General features: G+C 39.1%; 1 protein-coding gene, 1 long non-coding RNA gene and 1 pseudogene across 2 annotated transcripts in view; 2 read left to right on the top strand and 1 right to left on the bottom strand.

Annotated features, from left to right (window-relative positions):
* ADIPOR2 (adiponectin receptor 2) overlaps nucleotides 1-17,875 on the bottom strand; it is a 115,773-nt gene extending 97,898 nt beyond the window's left edge. Inside the window, exon 1 of the mRNA XM_037014963.2 lies at nucleotides 17,736-17,875. The gene's annotated coding sequence lies outside the window, so the exon portion shown is untranslated. The remainder of the gene's footprint in view (nucleotides 1-17,735) is intronic.
* LOC140846601 (protein SDA1 homolog) lies at nucleotides 11,282-17,729 on the top strand (annotated as a pseudogene).
* A 256-nt stretch (nucleotides 17,876-18,131) lies between the features above and the next one.
* On the top strand, nucleotides 18,132-21,365 carry LOC140846454 (uncharacterized). Its single transcript, XR_012125546.1, has 2 exons — nucleotides 18,132-19,078; nucleotides 20,336-21,365. It is a non-coding gene; the product is annotated as an uncharacterized lncRNA (long non-coding RNA).
* The last annotated feature ends 1,856 nt before the right edge of the window (nucleotides 21,366-23,221 follow it).

Below are 23,221 nucleotides of genomic sequence, written 5' to 3'. Positions count from 1 at the left end.
AGCTGTAATGAAGAGTAGGAGAAATGGAAAGAGGGGTGGGGATAAGAAGATGAAGAGGCACTATCAAGAGTTTGGATAATGACTTTTTCGGAATGTCTGCTATCTGATGCAACTTGAGAGATCTGGGAATGAGAGGGAACATACTTTCGAGAGATATGAAGGGTACTGTGGGGGGTCGAGGACTCCCCGTAGTAAACTGAGGCTGTGACTCTGGCAGCCCATCGAGAGTCCCAGGGATCTGGGATTGATAAGGAGAATGAGCCGTTGGGATATTTCATGAAACGGTTGGAGGAGTAATACTGTGGGTACTGGAAGTTACCTATGTAGTGAATTGTGCAAGACTAGTCCCCCCAGTAAGATGGCAAACTTCCGGCTTCTCTTCGGGGTCCTCAGTTCCCGCCGGCGCCACCTGAAGCCCAATCACCTCTCGCCCCCCTCCCAATCCCAGCACCTAGCCAACAGCCACCAGCCCCGTAGAAGTGACACCTCAATCAATTCATGCCCCCTCCTATATAACCCAGCACCTTTCCCTAATAAAGCGGAACTCTCCGGTGAATTGCTGCTGTGTGTCGCTCCTTTCCTTTCAGATAGTACATTATTTTTACAACAATGTTGAAAATATTAAGAAGCAATCAAGGAATGGGAAGAACATGGAGCCTTGTTTTATACCAAACACAATAAAATGATTAAAACTGGAATTTTCCCCAAACACTCAGGACATTTCTGAACAGAAAAATGTCAATATAACAAAACTGAAAACTGAAAAAAATATGCAACTGACAAAATGGGGAAAATTCCCAATGTATGTTACTGATACAGATCTTTAAAAAATGGTACAGATGGTAACTGAGAAGGAGCAACACCTAGATTTTTAAGACATTCTCAAGCCTTCATGATCATAAAGTCTTAACTGCTTTAAGCACAAAGAAACATTTCAAATCAACCAGCAGCTTATTTTTTAAGGATTATTTTGAAGATACAGACAGGCAACACATTGGTTCATTTACACTACTTTTTTTTGCTAGCAGTAAGTGGCCAACTTTAAGAAAAATCATATGGAACTTATTCTAACCACCCCACTGACCAACTTCCCGGAGAAAAAAACAGGCCAATCTTATCATCATGTGAAATAGAATTAGGGAAAAAGTTAGTGAAAGCCTACCATACTGTTGGTCTCTTTTGTACCCAAGGGAAAATACCCAATGCAACTCTTCCTGTAAAGATTTCCCAAGTAATTAAAAAAAAAAAATGCCAACTACTATTTGCTGAACTACTACTTTAGGACTTAACCATTAGATATAAAGGTCACATTAGACATTTAAAATCCTTCAGCAATGCTGTCAAAATTCACAGAACTGTACATTTAAAAAGCGTGAACTTTACTGAATGTAAACTATACACGAATAAATTTTGCTTAATTTAAAAAATACCATAAACCTGACCAAAAAGAATGTTTTAATTAATCCTCTATTAAAAACATCTGAATTTGTTTTGTCACATTCCCCAAAATACAAAGTCAAGTTCTAAGGCTTTAAAAAACAAGGAGCTGGAAGGAGATGCTGGGCTTTCTCAGAGTTTAAGTTTTAGGACTCCTAGTTCAAAAGTATGTCATGCCCATCTCACTTAAATATAACAAACTTGTCTTTGACAAAACTTGAAATATCAACAGCATTCAATTCAAAACAAGCCATTCTACTCTCACAAAGTACCATTACAAAAGAGCCACATGTAATCTCACAGTTTAAAACTTTAAGCAGATACAAAAGCCTACATTTTATCATTCAACATCAGAAATCACATCAAATCAAATGCCCCAAATTTAAATCACGAGCTACAAATCAATCCCCTGAAAAGGTATACATTTAAGTAAAATGATCATAATTTTAATGAGTGAAGATTTCTTAAAATTTACTTCATCCACAAATTGACTACATTTTTTAAGTTTTGCTTTAAAAAAAAGCTATAAATTCAGGTGCAAGCATGATAGGGTAATAAAACTAAGCTATTATTTAACGAATGTATATTTATTCTATTCTAGGTACTGTTCTAGGGACTGATCACACAAATGAACCACACAATGAACCACACAAAATAGTATACTTTCCATTTCACTAAAAAATTTGTTTTATTTCTAATACAAATATACAAATCTAATAATAAAGCTTACATAGCTAAATTCTTTAGTCCCTAGTACCTTCTAAGGAGGCAGTGTAATTTTAATCAAACCAAAACATGTGTCCAGAGCAATACAACCTAAGCAGGGACAACCACAAATATGATGTACACATTTCACACATAAAAAGGCATTACTCCTAATCTAAGCAGCCACAGAAAGATGACTCAGAAAAAGTTTAAAGACTTTAAACAGATTAAAAATTCCAAAGTGAATGGCTCCAAACTTACATGACAGATACACAATGAATCTGTCAAATAAGTTCACCACTAATACTACCTACTTGAATACAGTTTATGGTAAAAACACATATGTAAATGATAACATTAAAAAGGCTGGCAGAATTTGCAGTAACATGGATGGAGCTAGAGGGTATTATGCTCAGTGAAATAAGCCAGGCCGAGAAAGACAAGTATCAAATGATTTCACTTATCTGTGGAGGATAAGAACAAAGAAAAAAACTGAAGGTACAAAACAGCAGCAGACTCACAGAACCCAAGAATGAACTAACAGTCACCAAAGGGAAAGGGACTGGGAAGGATGGGTGGGAAGGGAGAGGGATAAGGGGGGAAATGGGGCATTACGATTAGCACACATAATGTAGGGGGGGGACACAGGAAAGGCAGTACATACAGAGAAGACAAGTAATGACTCTACAGCATCTTACTATGCTGATGGACAGTGACTATAATGGGGTATGTGGGGGGGATTTGATGATAGGGGGAGTCTAGTAACCATAATATTGTTCAAGTAACTGTACATTAATGATATCTAAATAAATAAATAAGGCTGGCAGAAAAATTGCTGAGAATTTAAAGAAAATTAATCTTTAGGAAACAAAGACTTGATAAATACTGACAGTGTAATTCAGGTCCAGTATTACATGTGGCAAAGCCAGATGAATCTTTTAGATGCATTAACCCTACATATTTCGTAAGTACTAAAAGTGTTAAGAAAAAAATATTTAAATCAGGATAATATTCTAAACCTGAAATTTCAAAACTGTTCTACAATGTAGTTTTGATATAATGGTAACTGCAATCTTTTTTATTCACTAGCCATTTAGTCAGAAATGTTAGACTACCACATTAGGAAGAATCAAGTATAAATCCAAACACATTAACATCTCTCACACAGTCTAAGAGCAATAATATTGTTCTTCCCCATGCCAAACTGAAACAGCTCCAATCTCCTGCCACATTAACAATTTAAACATTCTTAAGGTTTATCTTCAGATTTCATAAATCCAAAGAATAAGGGGTTGAAGGGGTCGGGCAAAATGGGTGAAGGGGATCAAAAGATACAAACTTTCAGTTATGAAATAAGTAAAGTGGATATAATATACAGCATGGAGAATAGTTGGTAATGTTGTACTAACTTTGTATGGCGACATGCGGTATCCAGACACCGTGATGATCAGTTCACAATGTACACAAATGTAAAATCACTATGTTGTACACACGACTGACAGAATATTGCATGTCAGTTATACTCAATTAAAAAAACAAACTGTTGCAAAGGGCAATAAACCAACCGAATTTCATCCCATTTAATAGACAAATGCCTATATGTATCACATAATTACACTGCCTCAGACCACACCCAACACAAGATAAAATCCTTTATGCTAAATGCACATAGACAAGTCTCCAAATCCTAAAGGACAATTGGCACCAACCAACACAAAACTCTGTGAGAACACAATCTTCTGGGCAGTTTGAGCAAATCACAGGCACAGTTTAAAAGAGAGTAGAATTTACCAGGACAGTATCAGGTTGGGCTGGGAAATGGTTAATCATCTTATGATACACACATAGTAAAACAATAACACCCATAACACATGCTTTTAAGGCCAAAATGTATTCAATGAAAACAAGGTTCCTCTTTTTAATCACACTACTCAAGTACTATCTCCTTTTATTCCACCTAAAGAGATACTACATTTGATATTAACATTGAATATTATTTTAGCATTTAAAATTTTTTAACTCTGCTTTTCTATAAACTACATCTTCTCATTTGTTGAAAGATCTCTACATGTCTCCCTTATATCTATTATTGTGCTTTTCTCCATAAAACCCAAATGTATTTTTATGCTTCAAATTTAGAGAAATAAAAATAAGGCATATTGTTGTCCAAATTTGTAAATCAGTAAAATTAAGAGAGAATCTTTTATTTCATGTGCTTTTTCCCAGAAAGTCAAATGAAAACAAGTTAAATTACAACTGTCTACTTAGTAAAGTGTTTCTGCATTCTAGACAACTCATTAACTGTAATTCTACATACCAGCAACAAACTGAAAATAATGAAATTTTTTAGAATCCCTTTTATGGTGGCACCTAAAATAATTAGGAATAAATCTAACAAAAGATGCCCAACACTTCTACATTGAAAAGTACAAAACACTGCTGAAAGAAATTAAAGAACAACTAAATAAAAAGATACAGCATTTTCATGGGCTGGAGACTCAATATTGTTAAGATGGTTATTTTCCCCAAATGATCTATATATAGTCAATACAATTCCAATAAAAATTCCAGAAGGCTTTTGGTAAAAATTGACAGATATTAAAATTTATGGAAATGCAAAGGCCTAAAATAATGAAAACTTATGACAAACTACAGGAACCAAAATAGCATAGTGTTGACATAAGGATAACATATAGATCAATGTAACAGAAAAGAGTCCAGAAAAAGATTCTCATATATGGACAATCAACTTCAACAAAGGTGTCAAAGTAATTTAATGAGAAAAGAATAGTCTAGATCTGGTTAGCCATACGGGAAGGAGGCAGCACATGCAGGATGAAGAACCTCACCTCTTACCTTACATCATACACAAAAATTAAATTGAAATAAATCACAGACCTAGGTGTGACACATCTAAAAACTGTAGGACTTTCAAAAGAAAAGATCAGAGAAAATCTTCACAACTTTGGGGCAGCTATATACTTCTTAACTCAAAAAGCACTAACCAGAGGAGTAAAAACAATAAACTCACCTCAACAAAATTAAAAAGTACTTCCTTTTCAAAAGCTCTGGGTAAGAAAATGAAGATGTACTTGAATGTAAGTATCAAATTACTGTTGTACACCTGGAACTAAAACAATATGCTAATTATCCTTTTAAAAAAGACAATCACAGAATAAAAGAATATATTTAAAACATCTATCTAACAAAGTACAAATCCAGAATATATAAAGAACTTTAGCAACCCAATAAGAAAAACAACTTTAAAAATGTATGTTAACCAGGTGGTAAAGATACCTCGAGACAAGTGCTGGGCACAGAAGCCACAGGGCATAAATCTGCAAAGTAAAAAGCTAACCTTTGCAAACAATATGGCTTCTCTCTCACTTACCAACTTTACATTTCCCTGTATGGCCCCGGAAGATGACTGGTTAGCCAGAGACAGGTAAGATTCCTCAAGGGAGGAACAACCTAAGACAGGCACAGTCGCAGGGGGGCCATCAGGTGAGAATTTGGGGATCAACACAGGTGAGGCTCAGAACCTCATCCCCCCTGCTTTGAGAGAAATCTTCTGCATCCGTGGATGTCTTGCTGCCCTTGTCTAGCCTGGATTAATACTTAGTCCACAGGCACACACCTGATCATCTGATCATCTACATTTGCCCTCTTACAGCACTAAACTATGTTTTCTACCTTTATCTTGCATCTACCTACCACTTCAGCATTTTATTAAAAATAAAAATAATAATAATAATAGGAGAAATGTGGGATCAACATATAAATCAAGTACAAAAATCAAACGAATATTCATATTTGACCTGATTGTTTATAGGTCATAATGCATGATCAAAACCGAAAGTTTCTGTGGTGAATGCCCTTGTACTGTTCACCATGTAAGAATTTATTCACTATGTAAGAATTCGTTCACCATGTAAGAACTTGTTCGTTATGCTTCAGAAGATTGGAGACTGATGAGAATTAGGCTTGAGATAGATTAGTGATTGTACATTGAGCGCTGACCCCCCATACTGAATTTTATTGTTAACAACCATTTGATCAATAAATATGAGAGATGCCCTCTCAAAAAATAAAAATAAAATAAAAATAAAAAAATAAAAGTAATAATAATAATAATAATAAGGGAGAAATGTGGGATTCACATATAAATCAAGTATAAAAATCAAACGAATATTCATATTTGACCTGATTGTCTGTAGTTCATAATGCGTGATCAAAACCGAAAGTTTCTGTGATGACTGCCCTTGTACTGTTCACCATGTAAGAACTTATTCACTATGTAAGAATTTGTTCACCATGTAAGAACTTGTTATGTTTCAGAAGATTGGAGACTGTTGAGAATTAGGTTTGGAGTGGATTAATGATTGTGCATTGAGTCCCCTATACAGAATTTTATTGTTGTTAACAACCATTTGATCAATAAATATGAGAGATGCCCTCTCAAAAAAAGAAAATAAATAAAGGGACACACACACACACACAAAAAAAAAAGTATGTTAAGAACCAGACAGACACATCACCTAAAAACAGGATACACAAATGGTTAATAAGCACATGAAAAAAATGCTTATTAACACCAGCTATCAGAAAAAAATGGAAGAACCATAATGAGATACCACTTCACACTAAAAGAATGGCTTTTTCTTTCACCAAATACTGCTGACAGAAGGATAAATTGATAAAAACACTTTGAGAAATTGTTAACTTTTTAAGAAACTGTCAAATATACACCATATGACTAAACCATTCTACTTCTAAGAATTTACCCAAGAGGAATAAAAATATAAGTTCACAAAAAAGACTTGTACATAAATGTTCATAGCAGCCTTCATCATAATAGCCAGATACTGGGAATTTAAACATTCAGTGGAATGAATAAACAAATTGTGGCAACACCATGATGAACACTACTGAGCAATAAAAAGGAACAAGTTATTGGTAGACACAGCAATAGCAATGAATCTCAAAAACATTACATTGAAAGAAGCCAGTCACTAACGTATGATTGTATTTATGTGAAGTTCTAAGGCAAAATTAATCTATGCAGATCAGTAGTTTCCCTGTGCCAGGTATGGAGGTATGGAGTGGGCTTAACTGCAAAGGAATAAGGGAGATGATAATAAAAATTCTGTATGTTAATTGGGGTGTTGGTTGCATAAACTATCAAAATTAATCTAATAGACCACTCATTTTATATTGTATAAATTATAATTCAGTAAATTTTAAGTGTTAAAAAAAGACACTAAAGTTTATTACTTAGTCCTAGATTACTGAAAATTTTGGGAAACTACAAATCTACATGAGTTAACAACCATAATATTATTTTTACATTGGTTAAATAATAAAAAGAATCTTCCATCAATGAATATTCCCTAATCTTTATTCTCCCAAAGGAAAAGTAAACACTAATTCAAAACCATTCTGGTTTCTCCAAAGTCCTTCTAGAGACCTACTTCAAAAGCATATTATTTCCTATTACCATGAAAATTGAGACTAATTTAGAGGCTATCATGTATAAGATTAAGGTGAGCTTTTATACATTTCTCATTTAACCTTAACTTTATATCCAGGATATATAAATTGTCATACCTACACTGAACCAAAATAGGGAAAATATGCAAAGACCTTCCATAAGTCATCTGTACTATAATACCACATAACCATACTATTGCCCCAACTATTTCAGAAATAAAATTTGTCCAACTTAAATATATGGCATGCAGAGTCAACTTTCAAGTAAAGTTAGACTTTGGTAAAGCACCTGTCTTAAGGGGCCTATCTCATCCTGAATAATAACACCCTCTAGAACACAAGGATTTTCTGTTGTTTTACAGGGCTACAGATAGAGAATCCAAGAAAGTGGTTAATAACCTTCCTCAATATCACAATGAGAAACAGAAATAAAACTTGCATCTACAACCTTTCTCAATATTGCTCAATTCCACTAAGCCACAAGGCCTTTCAATCACCAATATAAAAGGAATGGAAAGAAAAAAGAAAAACCTAGAATATATAACTATCTGCAGACCTCACAGCAACTCTTTCAGACTGAAAATGCAATGAAAACCTTTCAAGAGGAAATAAGGTTTCATTCTTAAACTAAATGATTTATAGTAGTTCCTATCAAACATTTCATAAAGTTAAGACTCAAATTTATATAATGAATTCTTCTAAAATCAAAATTAAAGTCTCAAACTTCAGAACATATATATAATAGCAACTGGATGACTAAATACATGAAAGCATTCTTAGGTTTCAAGTACAAAATGTCAATAGAGCACCTGCTTATCTAGTTTCCAAAGTCTGTGGATATTAGCCAGCAATGCAAAAAAAAAAAGCAATATGTTTCCTCGTCAAAGTATATCCTCAAACTGTCTGCAAACGAGCTTCTATTAAAAGTGGTTGAGAGAAATGACATTTGCGTGAGATCTACAAAATATGCTCTATGTCTACCTACTCTTTTAGGTTCTATTTCTGGATCAAGTAATCCACCAATCACATTATTATGGCTCAGAAGTCACCAACTTGAACATGTGAAGCAGGCTGATGAAAGACAAAAGGCTGTTATTGTTGGACCAGAAACTGCTTACAAGATTTACAATTCAAATTTTAAAGCACATGCTGTAAAACAGTGCTGTGGTAACTAGCTAAGCATATTTAAGAAAAATTAAATTAGACCCCTCTCTCACATCATATACAAATACATATACATGTATTTTTTTTTCAGGCACTATCAAGACCTAAATGTAAAAAAACAAATTTCTAAAAATTTTATATAGAAATATGGGAGACTCTTAATGAGCTTGGGGTATGAGTAGATCTCTTAAATTTAAGTCACAAAGGACACAAACCAGTAAGGAAAATCATCTCTATTCAACAAAACAAACCATATAAAAGTTAACAGTGTGGAAAGCAATATGGAGGTTCCTCAAAAAACTAAAAATTGAAATACCATTTGACCCAGGAATTCCACTCCTAGGAATTTACCCTAAGAATGCAGGAGCCCAGTTTGAAAACACATATGCACCCCTATGTTTATCACAGCACTATTTACAATAGCCAAGATATGGCAGCAACCTAAGTGTCCATCAGTAGATGTATGGACAAAGAAGAGGTGGTACATATACACAATGGAATACTATTCAGCCATAAGAAGAAAACAAACCCTACCATTTGCAAGAGCATGGATGGAGGTGGAGGGTATTATGCTCAGTGAAATAAGCCAGGCGGAGAAAGACAAGTACCAAATGATTTCCCTCATTTGTGGAGTATAAGAACAAAGAAAAACTGAAGGAACAGAACAGCAGCACAATCACAGAACCCAAGAATGGACTAACAGTTACCAAAGAGAAAGGGACTGAGGAGGATGGGTGGGAAGGGATGGATAAGGGCGGGGAAAAAGAAAGGGGGCATTACGATTAGCATGTGTAATGTGAGGGGGCATGAGGAGGGCTGTGCAACACAGAGAAGACAAGTAGTGATTCTACAGTATCTTACTACGCTGATGGACAGTGACTGTAATGGGGTTTGTTGAGGGGGACTTGGTGAAGGGAGGAGCCTAGTAAACATAATGTTCTTCATGTAATTATAGATTAATGATACCAAAAGAAAAAAAAAATTTACCCCCCTGGTGGGGGATGTTGATAACAGGAGAGGCTGCATGTGTATGGGGCAGGGGGCATATGGGAAATCTCTGTACTTTCCCCTCAGTTTGCTGTGAACCTTAAGCTGCTTTAAAAAATAAAGCCTTAATTAAAAAAAAAAAAAAAAACAGCAACAGACTCACAGACTCCAAGAAGGGCCTAGCGGTTACCAAAGGGGAGGGGGTGGGGAGGGAGGGAGAAGAAGGGGATTCAGGGTATTATGATTGGCATACATGGTGCAGGGGGCGGGGGGAGGAGGATGGGGGAAGACAGTGTAGCACAGGAAAGGCAAATAGAGACTCTGGCATCTTACTACACTGATGGGCAGTGCCTGCAGTGTGGTATGGGGTGGACATGATAACAGGGGTTAATGTAGTAACCACATTTTTTCATATGAAACCTTCATAAGAGTGTATATCAATTAAACTTAATAAAATAAATAAACCAAAAAAAAAAGAAGAAGTTAACAGATAAGCCAGGAGAAGATATTTGCAATTCACTTAAGAATATGTAATAAATAAACCAGAATATGTAATAAACTCCTACAATCAATTTAAAAAGACAACCTAATTGGCTGGAGGGAAGTGGGAGACAGCTGATTCAAAACTGTTGTCCAACATTTGAAAACATGTTCAATCTCATAATTAAACACGAAAAATAAAAATTAAGATAGTATATATCATTTCACACTCATCTGATTTACAAACATGTAAAAATCTGATAATGCCATAGATCATAAGGATTTAGAAACAGCATATTCTCATATTCTCATGCTAAAAAAATACAAAGTAACAGAATTTTGGAGAGCAATTTGGCAATATCTGATAGAATTCAAAATGTCCATAATCTCCATAACCTGCAATCAAATAATTCCACTTCTAGGTAATCTACCCTAAAAACTTAATTTCAAACTTAGTATGCATACACAGAAACAAAAATTTCACAAAATAATTTTTCCTTACTGCCTGCAATAAAACCTATTACTTTTCTTATTTTAATTCCTAAATTGGTTTCACAACTCATTAATGGCTCCCAATATGCAGTTTGAAAAATTTGCCAAAGATCTTAAGTATGTACACAAGGATTCCTAACCAGGAATGTTCAACATAGCATTGTTTTCAAAACAGAAAAAACTGCAAACAACCTAAATACTATCAGCATAAGAATACATTTCAACCAGCTGTATTCATATAACAGAATAATGTAACTATACAGCAGGTAAAACTGATGACTATAATTAGACTGAACCATATGAAACTGTCATTTTTGTAAGTCAAAATAGTAAAACATCAGTATTTCGTATGAATCTAAAAAACATGTTTTGTGAAAAACAAGTTACAGAAATATACAGGATATCATTTAAAGTTTGAAAATACTCAAAACATTGTTACAATTTGTTTATGAATGTATTCTATGTGGTAATTATATAAAACCAAGGCACTAGGAATGATCAACACCAAACTAAGGATAAGCTTTACTTCAGGAAAGAAAGTGAAATATAATCCAAGAAGGTACTTCAACTGTATGTGAAATTTCTTTCTTAAAAAAATTGGAAGTCTGGGGAAATATTAAGATTCTGATATAGCTATATGGTGGATATATGAATGATAATTATATTGGCCTCCACATTCTCCTACATGTTTGGTATATTTTTAAGGCAGAAAGAAGACAACAAAACACACTGCTGCAGTCCAAATTCAAACCAACCCCCACACAGAATTTCTTTCACTGGCTTGAAACATTAATACTTAGTCTTCACCTTTTTTTAACTAGTCCTCACCTTTTTTTTAACTCAAGCAAAGAAAAAAAAAGCTTTTATGTAATACCCAATTTAAATAGTTCTTTAAAATCTGTCAAAAGATTTACCCTGGGAAAATTAGTTTTGTTCTTCCTTCCAGTTTAGTGCTATGTACTTTACCATATTTTCATTTTACCTTTGCTGCCAAGAAAATTCAAATCCAAATTTTATTCTGAGTCACTGAATTATGCTGCCACTTGGGAAAACAATATATGCTTCCTCCTTTTACTCATTTCTTTCTATATATATTTTTTTAATTACACTTCTTCATCTTTTATTTTATATTACCAGAAACTATTTCTGGAATGAAATAGAATATAAATAAATTCCAAGAAAATTTAAAGTAGTGCTTCTGTTCTCTTATGCTATAGAGATTTCACCACCACTACTTCCTGACCAAAGGGATGGTGCATAGATGCAACCATTCCATGCATGTTCTCTAAACTAAAATTTCAGGACACATATGATTAAAGTGAATATGCTGTCAGAGAAAAATAATTAATATTCTAACAAAAAAAATACAAATAAAACATGGCCAAATTTTAATAAGCTAATTAATTTTGTCTCTTTAAGACAATATACTTTGTATGCTTTGTTTCCTAGAGCATGGATACTATTGAAAATAAACAAGTCCACTAAGAATACGTAGCATTATAAGTCAGCTATAAAAAGAATCCTATTTTTCTGTGGACATCCATTAAAAAATTTGAATTGTCCTTTCCCACAGGTATTTCCCCCATGCCCGAAGATATTCTGGAAGTTTCCAGAATGTAGCTTCCCTTTTCCTTCTGTCTGGACACTTACCAGTTCTAATTAGGCCAAGCTGTAATATCATTTAGCCAGCATACATCTTCTTTAACCCATGGTAAACTCCAATACAGGAAATTAAAAACATGGGACACATAAAAAATCCCCTATTTAATCCATACCGTAACTTCCAAAACTAATAACAAATGTTAATTATTCCTAACAAACAGATCCTAGGATATCAATCAGTCTTCTTTATCTCATTTCAGAAATAATGGATGAAGGTAGAGAATATATAGCAAGATAACAATTATATGCTGTAATTTTTCAAGTTTATATTTATATATATATACTTTGAAAATATTATTTTTAACAAAGTTAAAGCTCTTCACTCAGCAAAAAGCCCAAAAGAACATGATCCAATTTAGGTCTTAAAAAGACCATTTACTCACCACCTGTTACATACACCAGGATTGCTACTAGATAGGAAGAAGCTATATGCTTGTTGCCTCAAGAAATGTACAGTCTACTGGGCAGACACCCAGATACTTTTAAGAGGAGTGGCAATATCATATTGTTTTTCAAGGGCCAGATAGGAAATCCAAATAGGTAAGCAGCTCTGTCTCAGAGTACACTAGGAAAAACAACTACAGAATGTATGTCCAACTAAGGTAATTTTAAATCAACTTCAAAAGAATGCTATCAAAGCAAAACACATATCCCCAATGAGACAGAAAATGCATTGCAAGAAATGTTTAACTGCCAATCAGATAAAGATTTTTCTTTAAAGATGGCAAACTTCCAAAGAATGCCATCAAAACAAAACACATCATTTCCCAGTGAGAAAGAATACAGTGCAAGAAATGTCCAACTGCCAATCAGATAAACAAAGACTTTTTTTAAAGGAAAGTTGGCAATGCAATGAAGAAGCTAGATCTCACCCACATTTCTGATGAGAGTTTACACTGCTGTGACCTTTCTGGATGGCAGAAATATACATCAAAATGAAAAACATGAATTTCCTTCAACTCAGTAATTAGACTCTTAGAAAACTGCCCTGAAGAGTCATGAGTGTATGACTGCACATACAATGCATATCTATAATATACAATAAATTTAAACAATCTAAATATAGGAACCTAGTAAATTATGGCACACCCATTCAATAAGACACTAAAGAACTATTTAAAAGAGTAGATGCAGATGTACGGGTCTGAAAGGCTATCCGTGAATATTAACTTCTAAAAGACTAAGAGCCACAGTGGGCCACCTGCATGCTCCCAAGGGCCATTTCCGGTCACACCTGGAAGCATTATTGCAAGCCACTGCCCAGAAGCTTTTGTCAGTGGGGTGGGTTTTATGAGAACTGCTCACTGAGAGCCTGTCTGCAGCCAACATATCCAGAAGAAACAAACACTAGCTGCCCAGAAACCTGCAGCAGTTACATAATTAATAAAGTGGACCCTCTGGCCTACAATGAGGAGTTTCTATAGCAGTAGAATATTCACTACAAATCCAATATGGAGATTTTCAAACTGCACCAAATAAGCACAGCAAAGAACTGACAAAGCTGGTGATAACTGACAAAGCATCTGAATAACTTTCCTCAGGAGCTGAAAGGTCTGCTCTCCTACAATCACACTGTCTTGAATGTAGATCTTCCAGTAACACTTTGTAAAGCTCTGATTGGAGAAGAATCTCATCAATTCATCAAGTTTGCCAGAACTCTTCCTTGAACTTCTACATTGTCTTATAAGCTTCAAAGACTTTACACCATTAATTTTATGACTGATGAGAATAAAAGTACAAAATACAAGAATAAAGTGAATATAGCACTGCAGAATTTGATGTACACATGTTAAGGGATAGCAGTGAAACTGCAGCCAAAATATCTTTGCAAGTGACAACTGAACTCTGCAAAAGAAACATCTGATGGGATGCCAAGACTGTCAATGTTATCACAACTGCATGCTTCTCTAAGGTCACCAAGGTACTATTAGTTGCTACCTTGACATTCTTGCCAGGGAAAGATGAACGTGAGAAACAGGAAAGAGACTCAGAGCGCAAGTGCAATATGCCACAGCGAAGAGGCTCCAAACACAAGAAAAGACTGAAAAGGTTATAAAAATACTTAAAAAACAAAAGAAGAAGCAGAAGTGTTTAACTTTTCTGCTATTTGCTTCATGACCCCCAAGGTTTTGCAGAAAAACTACTAAAGCAGCTGAAGAGCTCTAAGAAGACATCTGAGTGCATGAACTTTATCTCTAGATGGGTGGGAATTCATGAGCCTTCTCTAAGTTTTATCCCTTTGTGCAAAGGTTTCTGTAGCAGTACCAGAGAGAGGTATAACAAGATCCTTATGTATGCTGCATAAACATCTGATCACCTGGTCCCAGAGATCACTGAGTCACTGATCATGACCGTGGCCTCCCATTTTGTTAGGAACAAGAATTCTGGGGAAGTCATGACAGTATGAATCAATGCTATGAAAGAGATAGCAGCTCAATGACTGAAGAACTTTGTCAAAACACACAAAGATAAGAATGTGGTGATGTCTGGTAGAATTTCGATTCAGTTCTTCTGAACACTGAATCCCTCAGATGTTGCAGAAGAAACTCCAGGGTAAGACTACAGAGTCCTTCATAAAATCAAGAGGGTAAGAATATGGAGAATTAGATAGTAAAGAACAATAGTTCTTTAGGAACAGAAGTTCTGGAAGCTGAGAAAGAGGAAAAGAATGCTGAGAATGATAAAGATGGGTGGGAGGATGCTGACAGTAAATGGATATGGATTGATATGCACCACTCTTCCAATGAAGAACAGCAAGAAATTGCTAAGAAGCTGAACAGCCTCATGGAGGAGCCAGAATGTCCAGTCACAAAATATGTGAGTGTTCCTTCACGGAAGAGCAGCCAGCACTGCAAGATAAATTTTTGAAAAAGAGTAAAAGGCTGAAGTAACTTCAAGTTTTCCATTCCAAGGAGAATGCTAAAGTTATGTCATTAACCTGACAATGAGTGAATCAAGAACATTTGTTTGCATTCAAAAGTCCAGAAGCACTGTATTTTCAAAACCCCCAAGGAAAGCACATGGCTAAACTAATTGGACTGCAAGGATTCATATTCCACCTCTTTCATTAACTAGAAGATAAACCTGGGCGAAAATTCTGTGACTCAGTTTTCTCATCTGTAAATAGGGATGTGTACCCACAGCGCTGCTGCAGGTACTAGATGATTTAATACAGGCAAAGTATTGTAAACTACCTAGTACACAGCAAGTGCTCAATTAACACCACAATCATCAAGCATCTATTATTCCTGACTTTTTTTTTTAATCTTGTCTAGTAAGACAAATCAGGAAAACTCGATTCATCAAGCCCCCTTCTAGTGAACTCTTCAATGCAGAAAACACAAATGTATTCAATAGGCAAATAAAAACAACCTGTTTTTTTTTAACCAGATTACAAACCAACAATTAACAACATGAAGCCATTTGTTTAAAAACAATCACTGACTGATCCTTTAATGACAAAACAAACCCTTCTGATTCCTTCTGGTGTAATCCTACATAACTTTACTTTCTTTCTATTATTCTGACTCATTTTAATTTTCTACATTGAATATCCATCATTTTTAAGAGTCAGGATGTCTTCTATTAAATGCCAGACAGTAAATACTTTAGGCTTTGTGGGCCATATGGATGGATCTCTGTCCCAACTACCCAACTCTACCTCTGCATGGCAAAAGCAACCACAGACAATACCTAAACGAATGCATATGGCTATGTCCCAATAAATATAAAAACAGGCAGCTGGTAAGACTTAGCCCACAAAGTGTAAAGTTTGCCTACCCCTGCAAATAAAAACAAAACTATTTTCATTTTGGAAAACATGTGATTTATACCAAAGAAAGTGTATCAGCTAATACTAATTGGTGGAAAAAAGCCACTCATTTATTAATTTGTTCAAGTCCAGAGACAGAAAAACACAGACTGTCTTTTAGGTTCTGGAAATCTTCTCATTCCTGTGCCCCAGGAAGAACGGATAATTTGCTACTAAGTAGGCCTCAAGTCTAGATAGGCACATATACTGGTAGATGGTCAGCTACAATTAGAAACTAAAAATTTTATGTCTTTCATACTTAAATCAATTTGAAGATTTTTCAAATTTCATAATTCACCACCACGCAGCTGCCATTGTATGTGATAGTCTCAACTACTGAGGAAATAAAATTATTTTAGTTACAGATCATCACAATCAGTACTCTAACAGGGTAAGAGTCAGAAGGTGGTGAAAGGCAACATAAAAAGATAGCCATTGATAAGAGCACACACTTCAAACTTCTGAACTGACAAAGTTTAGGCCCTCCTCCCAAAAGATAGAGCTTTTGGTTGTAGTAAGTTATTTTTTAACATCTCACTGGGAAACCTTGTATGATCAGATGATTTTTTAAGTTATGACAGATTTCTTGGAGTTTTAGATGGTTTCTTTGGAGGAGAGGGAAGGATTGTCTTTGGAAGAGACAGAACGGGAATGAGACTGAAAAATCCAGTCTAAAAATAAAAATTAAAAAAGACTATTCTTATAAAAAACGCAAACAATCTGCAATAAAGTCAACATACCCTGTAAGATCCCAGTTGGACATCTGAATCTTTCTATCAAAGCTCAACTGTTGGGCCATCTCAAGTTGTCAAATTCCAGAGGTAAACGTTTAAATAAGATAAAAAGCCAAGAGGAGAAAAAAAGTACCACTTTCCAATCCAAAGTCTCTCACAGACCCCTAACACTGATTTAAACTCTGACATCAGCAGTTTTAAAAGAAGCAAATACTGACAGACAAAAAGCCAAACGGGGGCTTGGGGAAACAGGGCCAGGAGACTATCCCAAGCAGGCTTTCCGAGGCGTCACCTAATGAAACCTGGAAAATGTCCCTTCCTACCCCAGGAACTGCACAAGCAGTACTAAGCAGAACGCATTCGAAGCCTGCCACGAGAGGAATTCCTCGAGCTGAGAGAACGGAAACGAAAGGGAGAAGGGCAGGTGTCTCCCTGGATAGGGAGGAAGGGGAGCCACACGCGGAGCGGAGGAGAGCCCGGGGCGCCCTGGACCCTTCTCCGGGGGGAGGTGGGGGCCGAGCGGCGCGGGCGCCGGGCTCCAGGTCCAGGGACAGCGGCTGGAAGGAGGCGGGTCCAGGCCCCTCGCCATCGGCCCCCCGGGCCACTGCCCACTGCGGGGCAAAGGGTCAGGCTGGAGGGCCAGGCGGAGCACTGGGACGAGAGCGCGCGGCCGGCCCAGCGGGGGACACGGCCCCCTCAGCCCTCACCTCCTACCCGAGCCCGGCTCTCCTCCTCCACCCGGGAAACGGCGCTCACACTCCGATGACCCTCACCAGAAGCTCGTCGCCGCCTGTCCGCTCGTCGCCGACTCCTGGGAAACCACCACTGAGGGGAGGGGAGGAGGGGGTAGCGGAGGAGGGAAGGGGCCAACCCGGTGAAGCCTCCGGGACTGCCGCCGCCGCGATACCGCGCCTGGAATAGCGCTCGCGCCGCCGCGAAAGCCGCCGCCGCGTAAGCCGCTGCCGTGTCTTCCCGCCCCCACGACCGCACGTTGCCGTGACGCGCATCGCACGAGGGCGTTGGAACCAATAAGACCACGCCTCGCGCGCAGCCGCGCTGGCCTAAACCGGAAGCTGCCCCTCTGCCGGCTCTAGAACCTGATGCATCTTGGGAGTTGTGGTTTAGCCAGGAAGTTAGGGAGCGGTGCTGAGCTCCAGGGATCCGCTGGAGATCGCTGCGCAGCGCGCACAAAAATTATACCGAGAAGGGAAGCAGTTCAGAGAGGGAGACAGAGGGCTGTGAGGCAGTGGTACGGATTACACACCTTGCGGGGAAGCCAGACTTCAGGGATTTAGGCTGGATCCTGGGTTTGTACCCGAGGCGTTCTCTGTGAAAGCTTCGAAAGTCCGAAAGCATTAGCCAATTCTTGCCCAGCACAATAGCGTTTGCTTTTTATTACCGTCAGGTATTGTGATTTATGCCCTACCACTTCTAAAAACTGTGAGCCCACTCACTCTTAAAATATGTATAATTCAGAACAATTTAAAAAAAAATTTTAGTGTAACCGCTAGTCAGAAACTCATTCCCCAACAAACACTGTGTCCATTAACCCAGAATGAGTGGTTTTCTTATGTGAGTTTTCAACTGAGTTCTAACTTATTCCTCTATGTGGGGGCCCGGCCGGGGGAGGCTGAGCCCCACTCTAGCTGGACAACGCCCTAAAGATGGCGCCTGCTTCCTGCTCACCACCCTTTCCCCTCTTCCCTGTTGGGGATTGGCCCAGCAGACTTCCGTACCCGTGCACAGCTCGTGCTGCCCGCGTAGAGTGGCGCGTGACACCTATTCGCTTAAAGGTCACGCATGATACTGTCCCGGATTGGTTGGGTGCCTGAATATAAGGGAGCCCGCCGGGAGGGAGAAGAGCTTCCCGACAACTGCTGTAACCGCCGCGAGAGATTAGACAATAAAGCCTAGAGAAGAATCAAGACCTTGGGCGTGTTGCTTTGGTCCCTGAAGGGTCGCGACAAGTGGCCGAACCCCGGGAATCGCTAAACCTCGTTGTGACCTGATCCGCTGACCCTGGCGCCTGCCGATGAAGTAGAGCTTGTAACTCTTCAGGAACGTCGCTGGACGCCGTTCGGTTGGCTGGCCAGACCGGGAGAGGGAACCGAGGAGGGTGAGTGGATCGGCGAGCAAACTGAAAGTATACGTGGCAGGGCAGACAGCAGGCGGTTGCGGTGGGTGTTTATGTGTAGTGTGTGTGTCCTGTTAGTGTTTGTGACATTGTTTATTATACTATATGGAATGAGGAGGCGCCAGTGAAGGTTCGCAGAGCGGCAACGAAATAAAAAGGTTCGCAGAGTGGCGACGAAATCAAAAGGTTCGCGGAATTAGCGACGTAGTCCATCTAAATCATAACTAGGATACTTGCCCCTTTAGAGAGAGGATGGGGACGGAGGCCTCTAGGAACCTCTGAAAGCGCTCCTTAGAGCTAATGGAACCCCTTTGAAAACGAAGACTGCCAGGGCATTTCTGAACACTATAGAGATTCATGCCCCATGGTTCTTAGATGAAGGAAAAATCACCAGCCCTTTATGGGACAGGCTGGGGGATGACCTACGCCGGGCAGACAAGAGGGAGCCCCTTCCACCAGGGACAATCCCTATTTGGGGTCGAGTAAAAAATTGTCTGAAGGGACAGAAGCCAAGCTGCCGAGAGGCCATCCAAGAGGGGGAGGAAATATTAGAGGAAGTACGAGAAGAGCGTGCCTTCACAAAGGCATCGGAAGGGGGATCTGAACAGGGACTGCCATCTGATGAGGACATGGCAGTCAAAAAGGCCCGTGTGGGTACCTCAGTGGCCCCTCACCAAAGAAAAGAAGGAAGCAGCCCACACTTTAGTACAAGAACAGATAGCAGCTGGTCACCTCCAGCCCTCTACCTCGCCATGGAACACACCTATTTTTGTAATTAGGAAAAAGTATCAAAGACTGTTTCTTCTCCATCCCGCTTCACCCCAGAGACTGTCAAAGGTTTATTGCCACAGGGCCTGGCTAATAGCCCCACCATGTGTCTGTAAAGAAGGCCTTACAAACTGTCAGGAAACAGTTTACCCTGATAATCTATCATTATATGGATGACATCCTTTTGTGTCATGAGAGCAGCAGGGAGCTAGAGACAACCCTCAGGGTCAGGGTATGGTGGAATGCACCCACCTCACCCTCAAGAATGCCTTATATAAACAAAAACGGGGAATAGGAGAAGATTTTAGAACACTGGACAAAAATGGCCGCAGTGCAGCAGAGTGGCACGGCCAACAATCTAATCCAAAACACATGCCTAAAGTTTTGTGGAAGGATGTGTTGGAAGGAACATGGAAAGGCCCGGACCCAGTGATAATCTGGACCCGAGGCTCGGTTTGCGTTTTTCCACAGGACCAGCAGAACCCCGTTTGGGTGCTTGAACGTCTGATACGCGGAGTGGAAAACCCCGGAGCAGAGGTACAAGATGATCGCACTGCTTCTGCTCCTGCCGTGGATCCTACAGCAGGTGACAGCGGAGCCGAGCTGCAGCTGCAGCCACCGCCGCGCTGACTATCACCATTCCTACGGCAGAGACGCTGAATGGTCTGTCCCAGGCCACTGAACCTTCTTCAAGAACAATTGGACCTCTTGGGGGAGGTTTTGTCTGTGGGCTGCGTCCATTCTTATACGGGAGTGTATTACTGGTATTCCTTTTCATAATTATTCTAAAGCTGCCAACTTGTCCAGACAGTTAGGCAAGATGTTAAACACCACCAAAGCCTGGTCAGGTGTAGGTGTCATAGGAATATTGCTAATTGTGGGCCTCCTCGTGCTTGGGAGGAAAGTCTGTTCCATACAAAAACAGCAACGGGGAGAACGGAAGGTCCTGTTGCAGGCCATGGCAGTGCTAGAGGAAGGCATCTCCCCTAGAGTATGGCTTAATATGCTGGATCAGTAGTCAAGGACGGGTAAGATCGGGAGCTGCTCATATCAACCTAAGACAGGGCGCAGACCTAAGCTGTCTGTTGCCTGAGGACGGGTAAGAATGCTGCAGACTCCGGACAACCTAAGACAGGCATGATCCCGACAGACCTTCGGTTATAAAACAATAAAGGGGGAGATGTGGGGACCCGGCCTACGGCCGAGGCTAAGCCACTCTAGCTGGACAACGCCCTAAAGATGGCGCCTGCTTCCTGCTCACCACCCTTCCCCTCTTCCCTGTTGGGGATTGGCCCAGCAGACTTCCGTACCCATGCACAGCTCGTGCTGCCCGCTTAGAGTGGCGTGTGACACCTATCCACTTAAAGGTCACGCATGATACTGTCCCGGATTGGTTGGGTGACTGAATATAAGGGAGCCCCCCGGGAGGGAGAAGAGCTTCCCGACAACTGCTGTAACCGCCGCGAGAGATTAGACAATAAAGCCTAGAGAAGAATCAAGACCTTGGGCGTGTTGCTTTGGTCCCTGAAGGGTCGCGACACTCTATACGGAAAGGAAGTACAGGTTCCCCACCACCACCACCTTCCATCCATCCTCTATCCTACTTGAGGCCACTTCGCTTTCGGGAAAAACCTAAATTGACCCTTGACCAATGGAAGAATTAAAAGCCCTTACCGCTGCACAGTCGAAAAATCCCTGTAGAACTCCTGACTCTCCAAAAACTTAACTACTAGGATCCTACTGTTGACTGGAAGCCTTCACAGACCTCTAAAACTAATTTAAACTCTGACATCAGTAGTTTTAAAAGAAGCAAATACTGACAGACTGAAAGCCAAACGGGGCCTTGGGCAAACAGGGCCAGGGTACTATCCCAAGTAGGCTTCCTGAGGCACCTACATAGTTAATTAACATAATTAATAACATAGTTAATTAGCAAGTGCTTTGTAGGTTTTATGTGTAATATGCCGTATTCTTAGAATAAAGATGTAGAGAAAAGACCTTTTTCTGAAGTCTTTTTTTCAAATTGTCACAAACCTCAAAAAAATTCCCACACATACGTATATTGAAAAAAATCTGTGTGTAAGTGGACCAGCACAGTTCAAGCCTGTGTTGTTCAAGGGTCAACTGTACCCGTTTTCACTGTTAGAAAGACATATAAAGAGGATTTTCACTTGCAGGAAATGGTAACTGTTTCTTCACTTTACCTGGTTGGTTCACTTTAAATGGTTGTTTCTTCACAACCATTGCAGCTGAGGAAAGGCTTTATAGGAATGCTCTACTTCCAGACAGCTTGGGAGATATGTACAGGTGTTGGTCAGCATAGAAAAATGTTTTGTTCACATTCTGTTCTAAGAAGAACTTACCACACTCTGAAGACGTAATTGCCTAAATGGTCAAAAACTCTTGTTATTCATTAAAGGAAATCCATACGCTTTCAAGAACCCCTGTGCCCATGGCTTGTCCTTCCTTGGACCACAGCAGAGAAAATAAAGGATGCTAGAAAAAGCTTCACAGATCTTCTGTCAACAAGTAGGAGCCTGATGTATGTGGGGGAAAAAAAGAGAATTCTTCAGCCTGGAAATGTAAATTCTAAAAAGTGATTGAAGGGGAACCCTCCTACACTGCTGGTGGGAATGTAAATTAGTTCAACCATTGTGGAAAGCAGTATGAAGGTTCCTCAAAAAACTAAAAAGAGAAATAACATTTGACCCAGAAATTCCACTCCTAGGAATTTATCCCAAGAATGCAGGAGCCCAAAAAGACATATGCACCCCTATGTTTATAACAGCACTATTTACAATAGCCAAGATATAGAAGCAAGCTAAGTGTCCATCAGTAGATGAATGGATAAAGAAGATGTGGTACATATACACAATGGAATATTATTCAGCCACCAGAAGAAAACAAATCCTGCCATTTGCAACAACAAGAATGGAGCTAGAGCGTATTATGCTCAGTGAAATAAGCCAAGTGGAGAAAGACAAGTACCAAATGATTTAACTCGTTTGTGGAGTATAACAACAAAGCAAAAACAAGAAACAAAACAACAGCAGACTCACAGAACCCAAGAAGGACTAGTGGTTACCAAAGGGAAAGGGGGTAGGGAGGGGGGTGGGAAGGGAGGGAGAAGGGAATTAAGGGATATTATGACTAGGACACATAATGTAGGAAGGGGGCACGGGGAAGGCAGTACAGCACAGAGAAGACAAGTAGTGACTCTATAGCATCTCACTACACTGATGGACAGTGACTGTAATGGGGTATGTGGGGGGTAATATGGATGAATGTAGTAACCACAATGTTGCTCATGTGAAACCTTCATAAGATTGTATATCAGTGATACCTTAATAATAATAA

This window comes from Manis javanica, chromosome 15 (assembly GCF_040802235.1).
Source record: "Manis javanica isolate MJ-LG chromosome 15, MJ_LKY, whole genome shotgun sequence".
In the NCBI taxonomy this organism is placed as follows: domain Eukaryota; kingdom Metazoa; phylum Chordata; class Mammalia; order Pholidota; family Manidae; genus Manis; species Manis javanica.
The sequence above is the reverse complement of the archived record's forward strand: the minus strand, read 5'-3'. Positions and strand labels throughout refer to the sequence as shown.